The sequence below is a fragment of the Wyeomyia smithii genome, chromosome 3 (assembly GCF_029784165.1).
Source record: "Wyeomyia smithii strain HCP4-BCI-WySm-NY-G18 chromosome 3, ASM2978416v1, whole genome shotgun sequence".
Classification (NCBI taxonomy): domain Eukaryota; kingdom Metazoa; phylum Arthropoda; class Insecta; order Diptera; family Culicidae; genus Wyeomyia; species Wyeomyia smithii.
Genome location: NC_073696.1, coordinates 54,843,656 through 54,865,428, shown reverse-complemented (window position 1 = coordinate 54,865,428; position 21,773 = coordinate 54,843,656). Strand labels below are relative to the sequence as shown.

Sequence of the window (21,773 nt, the reverse complement as noted above, 5' to 3'; positions counted from 1 at the left end):
GTATAAAAATATTGAAATTTTCGTCTTGTTTTTAAATTGAATTTAATCAAATTTAAAAAATAACATATCTCTAAAAGTTCCTCCATTTATAGAGTCAAGTATCCCCTTCAAAATGAGACCAAGAGATATTTTTTATGTTTGCCCCAAAATGAATGACATACAAATGAAAAACGCATATTTTTTGATGAAAAATAATAATAACTTTGAGCAAAATTAAGATATTTACAATGTCAGCGTTGCAAACTGTTTCTCTCAAAAAGCTCTAAAAGTCGTTCAAAGACAGTTTTGAGATGAAACTTGAAATAAAAAAGTTAGAGCGGAAAATATGTTTTTTTCAATATAAATCGGTTGATACAAAGATAGAGAAAAACTTTATTTTACAAAGTTACTTAAAATTAATGGAGCTATAACATTGTAGAACAAATTTTTCTTCTATCTACAAAGATAAAAAAGTTAGATACTTGATTGCATTGAAAATGTTGGTCACCCTAATTTTTAATAATTTTCCAATGAGCGCTTGATCATATGTAACAACTTTGTAGAAGAAAGTTTTCCTGTAAAATGTTGCTATAGAGCTCTAGACCCAAATTTCCCCCTAAATTCGGTTTCTGGACCATTGTGCAGTGAGTTCTTAGAATAGTCCTGTGCGCCGCCACGCCGCGCCGCCGCCGCCCGATGATTTGGACTCGGCGCGCCGCCGAGGAAATTTTTAGCGCGCCGATAGTGATTGTGTATGCTGGATTTTTTCCTGATTATAGAAATACCGCAAATCACAGCCGATTCACTCCGACGTAACGCAATTTTGCATGGTGGCCTCACGCAGTGTAACACTTCACTAAGTACCTCCCCTGTATTTACGTATTTACGAAGGGTACGGGACACGAGACATATGGACGCTAGGCATATGGATGTTAGGCTTTGTATGCTAGTCATACAGACCCGAGGCTTAATGGATGTGAGGCATAATGGATACGAGGCATACTGCCATAGGGCATAACGGACGCGAGGCCGAATGGACGTGAGGCCGAATGGACGCGAGGCCGAATGGACGCAAGGCCGAATGGACACGAGGCTGAATACGATATTGTATGATCGCATGAGAATCAATTATCATGACTATGTGTTCCGGATTTGCAACATATATTCCGCAGCAGAGTCTATTGAAAAATATGTTGAACCCTTGATGATTGACAAAAAGCGTCTTTTAATGAATTCTATATTTTACTCAGATATTTTATACTCTACGTATGTAGTTTAAGCGTAAATATATTCCTAAATAGTTTAGGTTGGGCATATTTTTTCAAATCATGCGGCGCAGACGCATAATCGAGGGCAAGGAAACGTGGCGGCACAAAGCTGCCGTGGTTTCCACAATCCGTGCCGGCCGCCGACCCGCCGTCGGAAGCGGCGGCCTTTTGCACACAAACGACTGATCTACAGATTTGCTAGGTCTACTCAAACTCAAAGCGAGTAAGGACATCATTCGCTCGAACAGCGAGTAGGCCGAAGGCCGCGAGTGTATTGCTTTCTAAATGACACCCTGAAGCGAAATACATAATATTAAAAGAGGGCTGTGATGATGACGATAATACCGTATTCCGCCTCACTTCCCATCGGCCTTGCGTCCATTCGGCCTCGCGTCCCTTCTGCTTCGCGTCTATTCGGCCTCGCGTCCATTCGGCCTCGCGTCCATATGCCTCGTGCCCGTATGCGTCCATATGCCTTCCGTCTGTATGCTTAACGGGTTGTTATCATTTACGAATGTTCCCTAAGTGTAAATTATTTTAATTTGTGGAAATTTGATACAATATTTGACATTAAATATTTAGATCTTAGTCTTTTTTATCGAAAGATATAAAAAATTTCGAAGTCATTATCAAATATTTGCACGGGGCTAGTTTGCTTCGAGAATATTGTTTCAGTCATTATAACATAAGTTTATATGTTTATTTTTATTTTCAATTTTTATGTAAACGTATGAGCAATCCGGGAATGTTAAAAAAACTTAAGAAAAAATTATTAGTGGTTTTTCATCTATTTTTTGGTAAAGATTTTAGTTTTCTCTAGAATCCTAAGTTTTTATATGCGTTTTTGAATTTTATATGCGAGAATTCACTAAAAATCGACTATGTTTTTGCTGAATTCTTCTAACTTTGTTGCTTGAACGTTAAGGCATCGAAAAAAAACACTTTCAGCTATTTTCCGTTACCATGGTGATATTTGCGGATTTTTCGGTCAGAATGGATCGCCTTCGACCCATCATATTTAAGGGTGATTTTCATCATAATGACATCACATAGTTCATGTGATTGTTGCTTTTTTCAACGCTATTTCGAGAAAACAAAAATTTTTCAGATGGTAATGAAGAATCTGTGGAGTTTAACGAAGAACTCTTTTTGAATGAAAAGAGTATCCCATTTTTTCAGTTTTTCCATAGGTAACCTAACAAAATATATGGATGTTGAAAACGACCCTCTAACGTAAGATCTATCGAATTTTCCCAATGTCGGTGTACGGTTAATCAAAATGAACTCATCGACAAACTATCTGTCTTTTTTTTCAAAACTGAACGTCTTTGGAAATAGTGTTGCTTGCAATTTTTTTGGGATTAACACTTGTTTTACTTTCTCTGCTTGGTTTATTATTTTCTGGTTGCTCAATTGTTTATTTACTTGATTTCTTACCATTTTTATTTCTAGTTTTGACATCATGTCAACCCTGACGCAATATTTTCTTATTAACTTTGAATTAATAAAAAACCGAAAATGAGAGCTCAAAGCACACATTATGCGCAATTATAAGTGGTAATTAGTGTCACGCCGATACACGCCGCCGCCGCCGCCGCCGCCGCCGATATAAGCCAACGGCGTCAAGCCGGCGCGCCGGTCGCCGCCGAGGTAAAATGTTTTCTACGCCGCCGCCGCCGATGATATGGTCGGCGCACAGGTCTATTTTAGAATAATCTGAGATTTTTTGCTGTTTGGAAATAATAGTCTCCTACGGATCTAGTTTTAGTTTTTGTGCGTTTGGTCATTGAGCAGTTCTTATGTAATTCACTATATCTGATTTTTCAATGCTCTTCTTCTCACGTTTATAAATAGAATAAATTTACCTATAGCAGACCCCTTTCTTATAGTGGACTAATAGCTAGATTAGCTTAATTTCCCTTAACCTAAATCGGAATTCGTAAATGTTCCGAGTGATTCTGATCCAGACTGGCTGGATAAGATGTTTCTCGATGGAAGTTTTCTGTAAACTCTTCGAGTTTTCGCATGATTGACATAATCTGACTGGTGGTTCACTAAAGGACGTGGTCCATCCAATGTTTTTCTTACAGAAAAATCGCTTGGCATGAGCATCATAATTTTTACATAGTATGACAAAAACGGATTCAATCGGAAGAAAACCAAAACATTTTTTTGGTGAATATCGAAAAACATAGCATAAGACAACATCAGAAATCATCCAAAATCCAGCAAACCCAAGAGAAACGATTTCCGAGCAGTTTTCAAGAAAAAAATTCTTAGAATAAATTTTCCTTACTTAATGTTTAACGGTTGCCTTTAGGTTTTATCTGGTATATTTATAATTTACTTGCAAAATAAAATGCATTTTTATTTATCTTCATTTATCTTCATTTAACGCCGGTACACTGGCAGTGTTGGCAGAAAAAATGATTTGCAACATAAGTTCTGACATAATCAACTTTGAACAGTTCTAGTATTTTTTTGGGACACCCTAGCTCTTTAGTGTCTTCGGCCAAGTTGTTAGGCATCAAAAAACCTACCATCTGAAGTCATCAAACCTATGGTTTGGGCCATTTTGAGCTCTTTAGAATGGAAAATGCAAAAAAGTTTGTTTTTCCATACAAATCTCCATATAAAATTGAAATGCAATGCGCCAAGCGAAGACAAAACCAATCGACTTCCGATAAATTAAGGATTGTTTGGGGCCCCGAATAGAACAAAAAAAAACCTGGTTCTGGCTTTCTGCTATCAAGTTTCGGTTTTTCCATATAACGATTCCCCACCCTAATATATATATATATATATATATATATATATATATATATATATATATATATATATATATATATATATATATATATATATATATATATATATATATATATATATATATATTTTATAATAGTAATCCTTCTTTCATAGCACTATCATCATTCAAAATCCAAGTTTTGTCCTAGAGCTCGAACTGGAAAACATGAGAGATGGTAGGTAGGTTTTCAACCATTCCTGTGAGTTTTGGTGTCCCTAGCAAAGATAACTTTTCCAAAGAGTTGTTCCCTATGCAAACGTAAAAGCGACGAATCCGATAAGCAATTCCTCGGCGGCCTTCTGATGCATTTCTGCATTCTATAAAAGCAGCAAAATTCACAGGAATGGTTAAAAAGCTGTAAAACCTTCGGAGGGCAACTTTTTTTTCGCTTTTGTCGACCAGTGTTATTGAATTTTTTTTAAACCCGGTTAGTCAGACTAGACTAAGTGACATTTTTATCAAATCGAGGAAAACAAAATTTAAGTTAACTATTCTGTAAACTTTGAAGTTTTCAATATTTTTGCACATTTTTTAATATAACCTAAAATTACTTTTTAACTGAGCAGTTCCACAAAAAATGTCTCAGTTTCAATATTTTTTGTCATTTTAGATTTGGCCTAAACTTTGCATAAACTTTTCTATAGGCTGAGAAGCTAGTTAAAATGCTATTTTGGGAGGGTTATTGTGATTAGAAATATTTTCAGAGCCAAAAGTTTTTTGATCAGTGTGACGTCTCTGGAAAAGTTTTAGACAGTAATTTTATCTTTCCGATGAAAAAAACCCTGAAAAATTCATTTTTTTAATGTAAAAGAAACATTAAAATTAACATAAAAAAGCTTATTTTTCAAAAATCTTTTTTTGAGTAAAAATTACAAAAAAATACCGAAGCGATGAAGAAATCAAAGAAAAATTAAATTTAAAAAAAAATTTACAACATGTTTATTTTTGGAAGGACAATATTATTATCTATAACTTTGCCAAAGGCACTATGCCAATCAAACCAACTGTTTCGATTATAAAAATATTTTAATTACCCACAGAGTGTCCAATTGGAGATTAAAATTATTTTTTCAGCTAAATCGGTTTGTTTGACTGGCATAATTAGCGTCTCTGGTAAGGTTGTAGAAAATAATTTTGTCCTAAAAAAATATGCCCTGTGAGTTTCTGCGACACCCAAAATAATAAAACGCATTCGGGACCATTCCTAAACTACGTGGTCATATTTTGATCCCTTTCATACCCCCCTTCTCCCCCGTGGTCTTTCGTGGTCTTTTGTTTTGTGATCTTATTCTGCAAATATATGTACAATAAAGTATGAAAATTTTATGAAAAAAATGAAGGTTCAAGAAAACTGATTATTAGATATTGCGCAAATTGTAAATAGAATTTTCAGTAATATCATTTTTTCAAAACCAAAATAACAAACAGATAATGGTTGTTTAATTTTTGATAATATTTCGTTAAACAGTTTGCTACCAATGTACGACATTTTTTGCGACCGTATTCCGTGTTGAATCGTGGCAAATACAGGTGACCAGTTTGTCTGCTTGAGCGGTTTTCGTGCATTCTTCTTGTGACAAGGACGGTTGAAGTGTTGTTATTTCGCAAGTGGATCAACATTTGATACTCCTGGAGTACACGGATTGGTAGGGTTATGTCCCTGGGATCTTCGTATAGTAGATGAGTGGGATACAGATAAGGTTTCCGGAACACGGCTTTCAAGCTTCTGTTTTGTATCACCTGTAGCTCTCTCAAAGAAGATTTGCAAGCCAGTCCCCACGTTTCAACTAGGTACTGGAGCCGAGAATGGATTAGTGAGAAGTATAGTGTATTCATAGTCGCCAAAGGCAAAAATGATGAAACCTTCCTTAATATACCACAGAGTGATGTTAGCTTTCGCTTGAGAGACTCAAGATGGGCCTTCCAGTTCATTCTATTGTCTAGCGTTAGGCCGAGAAATGGGTATTCAAATACTCTTTCGATGACACGATTGGCGATTTCAATTGGCTCGCGAGCCGGGAGTTCTCTGCGGAACGAGTGAATGAGCATATACTTGGTTTTCGATAGATTCATTGACATCAAATTAGTTTGAAGCTGGATAGCGGTGCATTCTGTTCCTTGATAGAAGACTGACGTGTCGTCAGCAAAGAGACGTAACTTTCCATGCAGCTCTAACTTGGCCAGGTCATTAATAAAAAGCAGAAAAAGAATTGGCCCCAAGTTACTACCTTGGGGCACACCAGTCGACACGGCCCCATAGTGATCAACGGGTAATCATCTTTTAGGCACCTGACGATAGCATTACTTAAACCTGGGACGTAGGGGAGTGATGCGATAAAAAGCCCGAGAAAAAGAAATTGAATCCACCAACGCATCGTGCTTTGTGATGTGGTAAAAGTTTGTAGGTAATCTCTAAAGCTCAAACTAAATCTAACGTTTCAATATAGGTACTTTGAAAGAGATCCTATAGACAGCTATGACAACCTATCGTAAAGCTTTGTACGAAAAACGGTACAACTTTATGTAAGTTTTTTGAAAAAAACAATGTCAGAGTTTTTGAAGAAAAAAAAATGTACTATTTTTATAAAATGTTTTTAATAAACTTGTAGATCCCCTGAGGAAGGCCAAGTTCAAAGGCCGAAACGTCGGACATAAAACCTAGTAGCGTTTTGATACACCCCTAAGACTGAAAAAGCCGTATTTCCCTTGAAATAAATTACAAAGTTTTTGATTGTCGAACAAAATATAAACATCTTTCTTTCTTCCTTCAGTTCACGAACATCCAGGTCTTATATATTGTTTTTAAGACCAAAACGTTGATTTTTTTACCGGTCGTTGAGTATTGAAATATACTTCCAGGAAAAATACTACAAGGTATACAGCCCTAGGGTTGTATGAAACGGTGACGTGGGACTAAACACTGTAATTAGGGGATTTTTTGTTACAAAATATACAGAGTCTGCAGACAGAATCAATGTGTTTATTTTCAGCCTCCCCTGGAAATCAATTTTTGGAATATATTCAACAACACTCGAAGAAATATCATTTATATTTGGCGATATTATGCCTTTAGTATTTTTTTTTCGTGCAAAAAAATATGTATTCAACAAGGCACAAGCATATCGTGCTTGTTGAAGAAGCACCAAGAATTTCTCATGATGCGTCAAAGTCAGAATTATCTCTATATCCTCAAAAACCAAATCCAATAATGCTTACGTTATCATAATGAATGGTTTTGTCTTATTTAACTCTAACTAAATCAAATCTATAGTATGGATATTACTTTCAAAATAATATGGAAGCCCTTACAAAGGTTCATCAATTGGAAAACATAAGAAAATATTTTGAACAAAATTCCTAACAAGTTCCAGCAAAAAATCGTAGAAATCCACAATTAGATTTTTATTTTTTGCTTGACAATTTTTTCATTTGCCTGCAACTACATTCGCTGTATTACGAAGACAGGAAATATACGTTTATTATGGTAAAGCTTAGAATAATAATATATCATCTAACAATTTTGAAATATAAAAAGAGATTCTGTACGAATCTTACTCAATAAACTAAAAAATCACAAGCATTCGCAGGTTCTTACTCTTCTATAAATGTATATATTTAGGAATTTACTCTTTCGATACTATCCGGTCACGATTATTTAGTGAATATCGAAGATAAAATTAAAAAAATATTCGTTGCAAAAATTTACAATTCTTGTTGAGTAATTCATGGCAATCATATTTATGAAATAAACTTTCAATCACCATCAACAGCAGCATTGTAGTTTTTCCTCAATTGCATACGAATAGAAATGTACGAACAAAAGTGTACCACTGCAATACGAATAGTACTGCTGCAGTACGAATAGAAGAGTACTAATGCAATCATAGACGACGAGAGACCTGCGGTTCTATACTCCACTGGTACTGTTGCTTTTACTGGCATGTTTTTGTTCAAGACATCAGTTTTTATTAGGTTCTACAGTACCTAACACGCAGGTTTAGAGATTGTTCAAGGATGGGTATTGTTTCAAACTTTTAGGAAAACTTTTACCTTCGAGACATCATATTAGTCTAAGCTCATGGAAGCAAAAATAAATTGACCTATTGGGACGGGGAGATTCTGTCAATTTTTATTTCGAAATTGATACAGGGAATATCACAGGGAACGGATGGTGTCCATTCACGTCGCCTATGCTAGGAATGCTCGCATGTAATTGGTTCATTATTCGCGTAAATTTGTTATTGAAATTATTATCAATTTTACCGCTTAGCAATGAAATTAGAGTGATAATTAACACATTACAAAATTGTTATACATTTTATCTATCCAACAACATATTGGTTATTGTTATCCATCATGTGGTTATGCTGTTATTAGCGTTTGAAATCTGACGCAACATTTGCCCGTTTCATTTCCAATTTTACAGAATGCATCCCAGTATAGTAAACAAAGACGTGTCCCACGTCAATAACATAAATCCCGACGCATTGCAAAATAGAACTATTATTCTAAAGAAGTAAATGCCATATAAGGCAAAGCCTGTTTAAAACAAAAAAAAAATTCTTCGTTCGGATAAATTTGAAATATGTTTCAAAAAATTGATTACAGTTAATTGATGACAACTCTCAAACTTTCCGTGACACTTATTAATTAGTCGTGTCAAATAAATATATTAATTAAAGAATTGCGAAAGCTTCGTCTTGACTTAGTGGCAATAATAAATTATAAGTCAGAAAAAAGACTACGTGGTCTATTCGTTAACCCGCACGCGGGGGGATTTTTCGTGGCCTTTTGATAAGCCACCCCCGGTCTCCCTATATATGACTACGTGTTTGGGAACGGCCCCTTTGAAACAAACCAAAAATTATTTTTCTTTCAACCAATCAACAGTTAGAATGGAATGTTGTAATGCAACAAACAAATAGTTTTCTTTTTACTCAATCAAGTTATTCGTAATCATCCTCCTTCTCTTATTTCTCGTTCTTTCTAACCTTTCTTTTCTTCTACCTTGTATATTCGTCAAGTGCAAAGTCAGAATCACTTCTATGCCATAATCTGAACTTGTTTTTGACATTGTAAAATTGTGTGTCCCCTATACAAGAGTAACATTTCTCAATTATGTGTTCAACGATAGCGAACCATTTACTTTTTATTCATTCATTGATCAAGTATACTCTTTTGATAACACGTTTAAAATATTTTTGATAAGGTACCTGGCAATTTTGAAATTTATGCTGACTTTGAAGTCAGAGTGTTTTGAAACAATACTAAAAATTCAGGCAATTACAACTTTTTCTGCTTAACACATCGATCACTCTGTCTGCACACTATAAGGCTCGATATCTGGTCAGCCTAGTGATAGCAATGAACTATCTGAAAAAACACATTTAAATACACTACGGTGTGCGAAAAGGAGTCCTCTAACACAGAGAAATCCGAAAAAACGCTTGAAAATTTTTACAAGTCGAGTAGCATAGAACATTTGGCCTGTAAGATAGAGCTTCAGAGCTTTAGTTTGGCAGAAATTGCTATGCCCTCCTAAACGAAAGACAAAAAGTGTCCTCTTTAACCTTGTGGGCTGCAAATATAACCACATTTTGATGTAAGTAAAAGATGCGTAAAATTTATTCCTACAAACAAATTACTAGATACCTTGTAGCGCATTTGGACGGCTTCATATTCCTCGAATTTGACTTCAGTGATGACATGAATTTTATGCTCTGCGTGAATAAAAAATATCTCCCGCATGATGTTACGGTTTTGTCTCTATAAACAAAAATTACCGGCTGAGAGTTTATTCTTCTATAACTGACTTAGTATACCAGATATCTGTTGAGATATATTTAATTTAATTTATAGGCGCAATGAGCACAAACCAAAATAATGTAATAATGTGCATCGGAAATTCGGTCCGAAATTTCGCGAAATTTCGTAATCGTCGAAATTGGAACTTTAATTTCGCGAAATTTTAGGCGGAATTCAGCGAAATTCAACGAAATTTTTCGGCAATTTCGCGAAACCGAAATTTCGCGAAATTTCGGGAAATTTCGAGTTTTGCGAAATTATACGAAATCATTCGAAATCTCGCACAGCCTTAATATATATATATATATATATATATATATATATATATATATATATATATATATATATATATATATATATATATATATATATATATATATATATATATATAACATGTATTTATGATTTTGAAGGAGAAAAGAATGTACTCGAAAAAAAAAAATCATTCAAAAATTTTATTAAATACTTAATCTAATAAAAAAATATTCTTCAATGTTTTGAAAAATGTTTTTTTTTATCTGTTGTCTGGTTTTAGATAATTTGTGAAAATTTTACAGACTGATTTATGACGATAAGCTATGAATTTTATTAATTAAAATTTTGTAGAACTCGTGATTTAAACAATACTGAAGCAATTAAAGCATTCAAAAAAAAATAAATAATACATTCAAAGGAAATCGAGAAACTTGAAAGATTTTTTCCCAAAATTATAGAGAAAAAAATTGGTGAAATTTTAGCAACAGAATTAAAAAAACAACAAAAAAAATGGCCTCAATCAGTAACAACCAGGTTTGTTAATCTCTGCCACGTTTAAAAAGAGAAAAATTAAAATGCAACGCGAACTTCTCCTCCTGCATGACTGCTTTTTTGCACTACGCTTTTTTTTCTGCTTTGTGCTGTGCTTCTACCGCTTTCAGGAAAAAATAAATCACTTGCTGCTAGAGATGACCCGGTTTGAAGTTTTTCAAACCCGTACCCGACCCGAGCCTGATTTTTTTTTCGATCAATCCCGAACCCGACCCGAACCTGATTATTTTTGTAAAACCCGAACCTGACCCGAACCCGAATAGTTTTTTTACCTTCCGGGTACGGGTCGAGTTCAGGTTTCGGGTTTGAAAATCCGACCCTCTTCACTTGCTGCTTAAACCACAGCTGAGCGAAACAAGAGTGGTGAATCACTCTAGTGAGAATACCAAAAGTACATCGCAATGCGCATTGCTGAGTTAATACAGCTGAGACAACCTGAGTTTCTCCTAAGAGACTGTGATGCAGAGTGACACTTGGATTTTTTTATGCAATTTCGAGATGAAAAGTTAACGCAATCTACTTTCCTACTTTTGATTTTGATTTGATATACGCTTGAGAGGCTTATTGCAAAAGCATTGCTGTGCGTCGATTTGCTCACCAGTAAGAGCGCAGTTTTCGCAGTGAAAGATGATCTCCTACACGTTAGTGATTCTCTGAGAAGAAACGGTCTGATGACAACATTAAGATAAAATTAATATGAAACTACATTAAAACTTAACTAAAGTGACATTGTGGCCGGATTAAAGGCTAGAGACCACTAAAGTAAAACGTGTTCAAATTAACAAAAAAAACTGAGAAAAAATTTATTACCATTAAATAAATTCAAACTCCGGTAAAATGGTTATTCAGTATTTTTCTGTTTTAGAAGATTTACGACCCAATAGACCTTATCGTTTGATATATTTGCATTGAGGAATCTTTCTTCAATGGAGACGCATGGTGGTCATGGTGGATGTTGAATACTAAAAATAATCTACCTCCGTGAAAATTTAATATTTTTTGTACAATTCCTTGACGAATTAAAAAAATATCAAAAATCTGGGTCTCATAGTCACCAAAACGGTGGAATAATGTTTGTATCATGGTTTTTTCATAATTTCTGTTATTTAGAGTACGGTTTGATATTTTTTCTTGAAAGGCACACTAATTATCTTCCACTCAACGCCAACATATTCAAAATTGGTTTAACGGTTAAAAAGCTAAAAATTTTCAAAAATTGCGGATTATGAGAAATCTGATTTTTTTCGAAAGTATCACACTCAGGGCCAAATAAAAATTAAATTTTTTAGAGTAAAGCTCAACTAGTGAGCATAATCTGAGCAAAATGAATTCGGATAGGACTTTTTTGCATGGCATTACTGTAAAAGTACAGAGCTGTTTCGTTCACCTCAGTATTCGTTTTTATCTGTACTCGCTAATTTGACACTCGGTTCCATCATGCTTTTACGGGTAGGGGGTATGCAAACGTCCACGCTGATCCACGAGAAGGGGAAAGTGGTAATGATAATGTCCAAGTGGATACCAACAAAATATACGTTAAAAATTCTACAGTTATTCTGGTTGTAGAGTCTTTGTCAGTTAACTATATTTCAGATAAATTTGAAATATCTTTATTCGAGACCTTTTCGTTTTTTGGAAAAGTTCTTCAGACATGTTGAGAACCTTTTAAGAATTTCAGGTAAAATGGGATACATTTCCTTTTTTTTGGTTTTTTCTCGTTAGTACTTTTTTTTTTCTAAGGAGAATTTGAAATCATTTTTGGTGGTCTTCGTGGCTCTGTGGTTAGTGATGTCGATCGGCTAGCTCTCCCAAACGGTTGTGATATCGGGTTTGATTCCCGATCAGGTCGTGGATTAAGCCTTTTAAGTTGAATTCGAATAATTTTTTCTTGGTTTCTTCCTCTCGTTGTAGTTACTTAATTAATTTGAACCAAATTTAAAGTCATATTGTTTATTTATTTTCTGGATTTCAGGAGAGTTCTCAAGCATTTGTAGTTAACTCGTAATACCTAGTTTGCTTCATTCGTTTTCTCAGAGAATATTTGAATAATCTACTGAGGCGAATTTTTATATTCTACTGTTTCTTTTGTATCTGAAGCATTTTCAACCTATTTGTCTAAGTTTTGATCACATTTTATTTTTAAATTTTCTGTCTAATTAAAGCGTTTTAAATCATTATTTCCATTGCTCGCCTTTTTTATCCTGCAGAGACGTTTCGAAACCAATTTGAGCAGAGTTCGGAATTTGATCTTTTTTTTTCAAGCCTTTGAAGTATTTTCAGATGTTTCAAGTTACTTCTATAAGAGTTTTTATGTATTTTAATTCAAAGTTGATATATTTTTCCCTGAGTTTTGGTTGCTTTTGTAAGATAGATATTAAGTTGAGATTAATTTTTCGGATGTATTTTTAGTTTAAGAGTTTAGCTGCTGCTTCGAATGGTTCTTTTTTTTTCAATTTGGAACTTATTTCTATCGTGGCGTTTTTGCTGTTTCATGTTTTGCTTTTACTCCTGGGTGTTCTAGCTTCTAGAACGCCACAGTTGAATTAAAATTGTTCTATTCTTTTGAACACTGTTGCTTATTTTAAGCAAAACTTGAAATCAAACACTTATATTTCTTGAAATGCTTCAGACTGGTTCCAGCTGACTACGAAGATATTCTGGTTTCTTACGTGTAAGTTTGAAACGCAGAAAATTGTGTAATAATATGTATGAAAATTTTGGAAATGGCAATCTGCTTCTATTTGTGAATGATATGAAAATTTTATTGCTATGCCATTATTTTCGATTTTCTTTTATTCTCGCTTATTTTCCGTCGGTTTGGTTTCGCCACTATTGTTGTGCCAATCACCGACGCCCAGGGAGGCGACTCCAACCAGGACCCTATCTTACGACCCGTTGATTAACGGACCGGCGCCAACGGCTTTACTTACTCATGCGATGGAAGGCGTGATCCCAGAGATTTTTCGCCTCAGAAAATCTCCCGTCGTCGGCTAGGCATTTTATATGAGTTTATATGAATGAAGTTTATTTTAGATAATTGAATTACTTTTAGATAAACTCATTAAATTACTGACAAATTATCTAATTGAACTTGAGTCAACAATTAAGCTAATTTTAAATCAGAAAGCACTGAAATTATTATAAAACGAATTTAATTGTTGTTGTTTCCAGATGTTTTTCAAAGATTTTTCTCATTTTTGTTCATCTTTGTCTCCGTTCCCGCCTTCAATTTTCAATCTATTTGGCAAAGTGTCAGCTTGTAAATTCGATCTTATTTGTGAGTTCGTGATTCTACTGTGCCATACATTTATTTCTGAAGTCAGGTCATTCATGTCATTCAATATTGACTCAGTGCTGATAAAAGTCATTTTCCCCAGCTAAATTCTTCGAAAATTACAGCCAATCATTTTCAATTTTCACTTCCAATGATCGCAGCACTCCTTCAGATACACTAGATTTTCGTCCTAGTAACGTGCTGTTATACTCAGATGAAATAGATCGCGCGCATCGTTCACGGTTACAAAATAATATTTGACCACAAATCCAACCAAATGATCTTCACTTCAAAGCGAAAAAGAAAAACAAACAGTCCACTCAACCAAAATGAACCTCACCGAAACACTTTTTCACTGACACTGACCGATGCCTTGACAATCTTCGTTAAAGACTGGAACGCGCAAAAATTGGTCGACTTCAAATTGGTGTATTTCTGTTAAACATGCATTAAAAAAACCATGAAATGTTGCATTTGGAAGTTGAGTGTATATACAATGGTTGCTAAAATAAGTTTTCACCGGTTGCTCTCCAGTTTTCAAAATGGCGTCCAAGCAAGAGGAACAGCGTGTCAAAATTTTGCTCGCGCAGCAAGAGAATTCGATGTTCTCGCACGCCAAATTGGCAAAATTACTGGATGTGGCCAAACCGACCGTAACATATATTTTAAAACTGTTCGGGGAGCGTCTGTCGACCGCCAGGAAGCCTAGAAATGGCGGCAATCGTAATTCGGACGTAGCAGCAACGATGAAGGAGGTGGTAACGAATTATAAGCGGAATCCTAACCTCTCCATCAAATACGTCACTGGCAAGCTCATTGTCTTCCATACTAATGTGCGGCGAGCCAAGAAACGAGCCGGGTTGTCGATGTTTAAGATGGTGAAGGTGACGAACCCAGATTACGAACAAAACATCTCGGCAAAGCGGTGGTTTAGAAAACTGTAATCTGCTTACAAAGTTCGACCGGGGGTGTCGAAACTTATGTGAAGTTTGACTCCAAGCAGCTTCCGGGACAGAAATTTTATACCGTACCAGGAAAAGGGAAGGTGGCCTAAATTTTCAAAACCATCACACTATCGAAGTTCCCGAAGAAATACCTCGTCTGGCAGGCCATATGTACGTGTGGTCTTAAAAGCGGCTTTTTCATCAGTACGAAACCGTCAATCAAGAGATCTACGTCCAGGAGTGCCTGGAAAATCGCCTGCTACCATTCCTAAAGCAACATAAAAGGCCTGTGCTGTTCTGGTCGGACTTGGCAAGCTGCCACTATGGGAAAAAGGCGAAAGGGAAAAGGGTGAGTGGTACGATGCGAACAACGTGGTTGTGATACCCTAAGACCACAACCCTCCTAACAGCCCAGATTTCCGCTCTATCGAACGGTATTGAGACTTGGTCAAACGAAATATCAAAGCAACTAATAAATCTATCGAAAACGAGCAGCGAAATAAATCTAGCTGGCGTTTGGCGACGAATATGGTCGATAAGACCACTGTACAAAATTTAATGAAAGGGGTTGAGCGGATGGCACGGCAGTTTGGATTTGGCAAACCAAAATAATAAACGAACATTTTTTCCTTTAAACATGTGAGTTGAACTACCAAAATAAAAATGAAAAGATTTTTGTATTATGAATTTTGACTGACAGAAACGATTTTTTTGTCGACCAATTTTTGCGCGTTCCAGTCTTTAACTAATAAACTGATTTTGTTGTCTTGCTTTCATCGCATGAAATATAATGAGGTGTTTTGACAGTTCACTTCCATGCAAAAAGCGGGAAAGGAAAACTCTGGAAGGATTGTGAAAAAAAAACGTTTATGGATGCTTTTTTTCACTTTCACTCAAGAGTGTCAACAAATATCAACCCTTTGACATAATTCTATCCAAATTTCGTTTGAGATAGAAATTTGTTTTCGAGCACCAGGACCTCTTAAATTGATCTTTTTCTTGTATGCACTGCCAGGTATTCCGATGGTGCCGGCTCTTTGGAAGTTAGTTTCGGGATGCTTGTTTCAAAGTTCTTTCGCAATATTTGCACAATTACTCGCACATCCCAAGAGGACAGGATAATTTTGCGTCCTCTACCAGAGATATTTTAAAGGGTTTCTTCCTAATTTCATTTGTTACCGTTTTTTTGCACAGTAGAGTGGGTTCTTCCGACATCCGCTGCTATTTCCCGCAACGAATTTTTGTGACAACACGTTTGGTATTGATTATAAATCTACGCATAGAAATATCCGTATCTTGGCATTTTTGTTAAAGCACTTTCATTAGTCAACTAAAAACAAAAACTAATAGTTTCCAAGCAGCTGTTAACTGTTAACGTTACACACTGACAAAAAAGTGTACGCTTAATATTGCTCAAAATAAAGATTTTTAATTTTTAGGATTAATTATTCACCACAACAATTTTTGGAAAAAATACAGAAAATAAAACTAGTCAAACGTTTGTGTAACTAATGTACATTACAAGTAAGAATGTAATTAACATATGCTATTCCTAATAAGTGGAAAGCACAGTTAAGTGGCATATAAGCACTAAATTTTGCGATTGGCTGTGTTCAAAGCTGCTCAATAAGACTTTCTGAATAAACTTTATATAATATAAACAAATTCAAAGTTGCATCTTATGTAACTTAAACTTGATACGCGCATTTTAGCGGCTCAGAACTAATATCCTTATATAACTTTTGGGTTGCTGGGTCATTTATAATCAGTCCGCGATTGCATTCTAACCCAGTTTTAGCTTTAATTTGAAGGAAACTAGTTGTAGTTGAAATAAATTCATTCAGTTCATTTTTCATTCAGATTAAAATAAATTTTATGTGAAAATAAAGTGAGATGGTAAACACTGAAAGCTGACAAATTATCTAATTGAACTTGGGTCAAAAATTAAGCTTATCATCAATTATAAAATCATAATTAGCCACAATATGTACTACTTAAACTTACGAAGGAAACACAACAACAATATAAATCCAACAAATTGAAAAAACGAGCAGTAAAGTTTAGTCATTAGATCTATTCATCCCAGAGTTGAAAGCTCGAAATTCTTTTGAGTAGATTCGGCATTTTTTCAAGCTACCATATGAAAGGTTTAGAATATTCTGCTGAAGCAAACCGCACTCACGAAGTTGTCTTACATTCGTCGCCGTCTTGGATACTGTGCATGAAATGTCAAGATCAATCACGGCGATATATTTTGATCGCGGATGCAATATTTCAAAAGCAACTATTTCTTGCATTCTAAGTAAGTTAGTGAGTGATAAACAGCATACTTTTCTAGTACATGGCCACTACACCAGCACTCAAAACTTAGCATTCATTCGGTTATCACAAACGGCAGGTCTCGAGTTAGTGTTGCGCATTGCGATCTGCTATTCAGCTTACAGAAACCGGGTCTACCGGAGTCCCCATGAAAGTACCACTCGGACTACGCTCGAGGCTATATTACTGCTTCAAATGCGCTGCAGGGCTTCAGCAAAACCTGCTCTGTGTGTCTACTAACTACAGTGCGGCTGGTGTTGATTCGATTCAAGTCTCTGTGCTGCTGCTGCTGCTCAGCTGCTGAGTTTGTGTGAATATTAAATTTTGTAATCGCGCGCATTCGTTCGCTTGCGTTGCGTTGTGACTCCCACGCCAGGAAAATTGTAAATAAGCGAGGTTTAGAGGTTTCAAGCAAAGGGAGGGGGGGGGGGTTGGAGCTCGATGGTGGTGGGTGATGGCGTTGCACGAACAGCGGAGCACAGAGTGTAAGGGATTTGATTAATGTGATTAATAATGATTTTCAGTTTCTTTTAAAGTCATTTCTGCAAGTATGTCTGTTTATTATTTGACTTTGGCTTTACTGCTGCTGGGACTAATACAACTGTGAGCTGTTCGAATCGAGCTCGGTTTTGTTAGTGGTTTGGTGCTTAGCGCCACATACAACAGAGTGGGCCAGTTGTCACTACATGCTGTTTGCTATGTGGCTTTTGTATTTGCGGAAGACTATGCTTACGAAATATATAGTCATTTTGTTAGTTTGTACGGCTATATTCCTTATACTGTTTATCCAATTGATTTCTTCCTCGAAATTCTATTTCTCTCTTCAGTTTAATATCGGAAACAGAATCGATAAATTGTCATTTTGGAAAGAGCTGGTAGAGGTAACAAGGCTATAAAAAAGTAACCCACAATTTTCGCTATTTTGCTGTGCTCTCAACATGCGTAGATAGGTGGTAAAAATGTGAGGGTTTTTAGCACTTTTACACCGCCTGGAGCCACCGCTGGGCGCAGCCTTCTCACGAAATTCCTACTAGTCGACAGGGCCCTGCCCTACCCTGTCCTGTTCGCTGCGTTGTTGGTGAGAAAGTGCGGACGACTTTGGTTATGTTGAACCACGGTACCAGAGCGCTTACCTAAACCCGCCAGAAACCGTTAAATCTTTCGATAGAATGCCTTCCGGTTGTAGAGGCGCTCGTAGATTTGATGGTGGCCATTCGTTGGCGTCTCCGAAGGTTTTTGTTGTTTTTTCGCAAATGCCCAGAGCTACTAGCATCGAAATAACCACTTTTATTGCTGCTTGTCAAATGCGAGCGGAAAATTGAATACATACGGGCCGGGCGGTCAAATTGGGAGGCGATGATAATTTTTGTTAATTTTAAAACAAGGTTAAACCATTTATCGGGTGGTATCCATAAAATTATGTCATAACTCAAATACTGCTAGATGAACAATTGTTCAATTGAATCTTATACACTGTCTTCAAGTTGGCTCTGAACTTTCTGAACTCTTCATTTTGAACCAGTGACGCTCAAATCGTAATCGAATGCACGAGTGCATGCAAATTGAAAAACTCACACCCAACGACGGCATTCATTCGTGTTACACTTTGTCAATATTAGTTCTTAGTTTTTATGATCAATAAAACGGATATCCATCAACGGAATCCGTTGCGGTTATGAAACTGTTGGACAACCAATCCGTCTGATTTACGACCACTTTCACGGAGTAACAGAATTAGTGACGGGCCGCGGCTGCTGGGTTCTTGAAGTACCGAAAACCTAAACTTTTTCATTTCCAAAGTAATCAAATGCAGTCATGGTGTTGCACTTCCCATAAGACACTTGCGCAGCTGTTTGTGACTCAATCGAACAATTCGTTTTTAATTGGTTTAATTGATTGTATTCAACGGTCCAGCGCGTTTTGCTTCGGCTGACAGTGGGACGGCATTCATGTAAGAAAGCTGTCTCATGTGCGTCTTTTGCTCCCGCTTTGGAGCCAAACACCCGAATGGCCTCCGCTGAAAGTATGTCACAGAGAAATGCACTTGTCGATGGATGCGTTGCCGCCTAGGGTGGCTGTTTTGTGATTCTACACTATACTAGTCTATCTGCAAGATGCCCCTCGAACTCACATCGCATCGATATCGATGGGAAAGGGAAAGAAAACCCCATTCGTGGGAAGCGCTGCAATCGGGTGGATTGTCAGTTGGATGCGTTCATCACCCAGTTGAGGTTGTCAGAGAGTTCAATCGAATGGGGTACTGTGGGTACCACATTACCACCGACACTTCATTTCTCGCCGCACCACACCACGGCCTGTCTACCGAGGGAATGAAGTTAAAAGTGAAGCAATTAATTTCAGCTTGTTTCCACTTCGTCTTCCAGGGTTGTTTTGTTGTAATCCCATGTGCGTGCCTTGAGTTGTTGAATCGCTTCATCAGGCTGATTTTGTGTTTCATTAGTTTTAGTGGTTTTACGAGATTGCGAGAACACTCGGGATGCTTGCCTCTTATTACCGTCGATCGTGGCTCATTCACCCAAGACAACAATTTCATCACCGTCTATTCTGCTGCCACTCTTCCAACTTAGACGCGTTGATTCCCTAGGCCTGGTAGACCTCCCGAGCCATAGGCCATGGCGAATAATCTCGTGCGCACCGCGCCCTGCCGTATGAATTTTGGAGAATAGGATAAACGCGGAAATTAGGGAGACGAGAAAAAAAAGAGTTTGACGATGATCTAATGCTCGTTCCGGGAGAAGAGTGGGGGCTCAGTTTTGTTGAATGAAATACAGTTCGCCGAAGGAAGAACTTAAAAATAAATTTGGGAGAATTATATGTATGGGGCATCCCGTGGCTGGCGGCAGGCAAGATGAGGAACGGATTATTCTGCCGGTTAGCTCAGAACAGCGAGGAGTGATAGGCACATAACTATGAACAATCGCCCCGGAATCGGACCGGGACTGGACTGTGGTTCGTGAGAAGGACGTTGAACTTTCGCTAGGTGTTTGTGTTGATGGTGATTACAATGTTGTAACGAACGGTACGGTGTGTTGGGATTGTTTTGGTTTTCGAGTGGGATGTATTGAACAGCAAAAGTTAAGAGCGCTGTATTGCGTTCAAAACGTTAAATTGAAGTATATTTAATTTTCCATAAACAAACCGTAGGTAAAACATTAGACAAAATGGGGCTAAAATCTCCAACACTACCATAAAATATTTATTTAATTTGATATATTTTTGTGCAGAAGAAACTAAGTTACAATTCTTTTGAAATCCTAAGTTTTGTTTCACAATCAAAAAGCTCTACTTAAAGTTCCAGTTTCTGTTTATGGATACTCAGGTTTCAACCATAAATTAAAGGACAATTCAAGGAATCCTAAAAAATGGTTAGTTTTTTTATCTATCTATATTTATCATAACATTTGACAATTTGACAAATATGCTGGTTATGGATCATTTCGGTTTTGAAAATCGTCATATTAGCTGGTATTCAGCCATTTTAGCTTGTTTTCTTGGGTTTCACAATGGCATCTGAGGTCAATATTTGGCTGACTACAACCAGGGAAACGTCCCTGTTATGTTTACTAGCTCGCTTCACTGATTACCGCTTCCAAATGGAAAGATATAACATTGCGATCAGAAGTGCTAAAATTGATTGAAAAATCTTTGAAAAAGGGAATACTATCAAACAGTTACAAATAAGTTTTTTTTTGCGGTTAACGCGATGAAGTTTAGCGAGAAATGAACCTAAAATAAGGACAAATGTAGTATCCATAAAGCGATGAGTTTGTGTTTCAACATGGCTCGCACCCGCATGCAAGAAAGCAGGGGTTTGTATTTTGTTCTAATGCAGTTTATAGATCGGAATGTGATTTCAAGGGTCATATAAAGCTGTTGAATTGTCAACATTTGCTACTGAAAAATAGCAGTTAGAGCGATGGTGTCAAAAAGCGACCTGTAGAGCGGTTAAAAATATTTACTTTGAACCAAAAAACCAACAATGTTAACCAAGTTTTTTAGTGAGAAAACATGAAAATACTTCTAAAACAGTACTAATTTTGAACATTTTTGCTCCCAGAATGTTATTTTTACATTTATTAAGATATGTAAAAGCTGTATCTGGTAGAGAATTTTCTCAGCCTTCAAATGAAACCAATGGAATTGCTCTGAGTAGTTACAGGCAATTTATGGAAAAGTATCCAAGAAACTTGAAAGTTGAATAACTTCGATTAGATCAATGTTAGGGCTTATGCGTAGAGGAACTTTTTCCATTAAATGTGGCCCTCTATCAACCCCTCAAATACTCCCAACAAGGAATCAATCACCCTGTATAGTCTCGATTGATTTTTATACCGAGCCTCGTTGGTTACCCTCCCTAGTAATAATATTGGTTCAATCAAAGTTTTATAGCGCCTAATACAGCCAAATCAGCGCTATAAAACTCGGATAAAACCAGGTTTGTTACTTGGGATACCAAGTAACTGCTTGGAGAGGTATTCATTCAACTGTGTGTGACTTATATCGTTTTCGTTTTTGCGGTGTAGCTACACCGCGGACTACACTTCGTC

The 21,773-nt window shown here is 36.5% G+C and overlaps 1 protein-coding gene across 1 annotated transcript in view; it reads left to right on the top strand.

Moving 5' to 3' along the window:
• The window catches only part of LOC129728099 (epidermal growth factor receptor), a 240,503-nt gene that overhangs the window by 19,523 nt on the left and 199,207 nt on the right, over positions 1 to 21,773 (top strand). The gene's annotated exons all lie outside the window — the stretch shown is intronic.